The 330-nt window shown below is 41.8% G+C and overlaps 1 protein-coding gene across 2 annotated transcripts in view; it reads right to left on the minus strand.

The window, feature by feature from the left end:
* LOC108791575 (voltage-dependent L-type calcium channel subunit alpha-1C-like) overlaps window positions 1-330 on the minus strand; it is a 338,499-nt gene that overhangs the window by 1,399 nt on the left and 336,770 nt on the right. The gene's annotated exons all lie outside the window — the stretch shown is intronic.

Below are 330 nucleotides of genomic sequence, written 5' to 3' on the forward strand. Positions count from 1 at the left end.
GAGGAACATTAGTGATTGTCAAATTCTACTACAAAATGTGATTTTTTTTTTTACAATCTTTTGTCCTTTTCTTATTCTTTTTTTTCATTTCTGTGAATTTTGTTGCTATTTTTTTTTCTTGTTAGAGAATAATACATCCTGTGCACACAGCTATCAGGATTTCTTAAAGCAGTGGTTCTCAACTCGTGGGTCGCGACCCAAAAGTGGGTCGCGACACCCTCTGCAGTGGGTCGCGGCGTCATGTCTGAATAGACCGGCCTGAGACTGAATAGAGAGGGGGAATTTGTGGTTCAGCCTGTGGAACCTCATGTCAAACTGTCCCCTCTCTCC

This window comes from Nanorana parkeri, unplaced genomic scaffold (genome assembly GCF_000935625.1).
Source record: "Nanorana parkeri isolate BGI_ZX_2015 unplaced genomic scaffold, ASM93562v1 scaffold560, whole genome shotgun sequence".
Lineage (NCBI taxonomy): Eukaryota > Metazoa > Chordata > Amphibia > Anura > Dicroglossidae > Nanorana > Nanorana parkeri.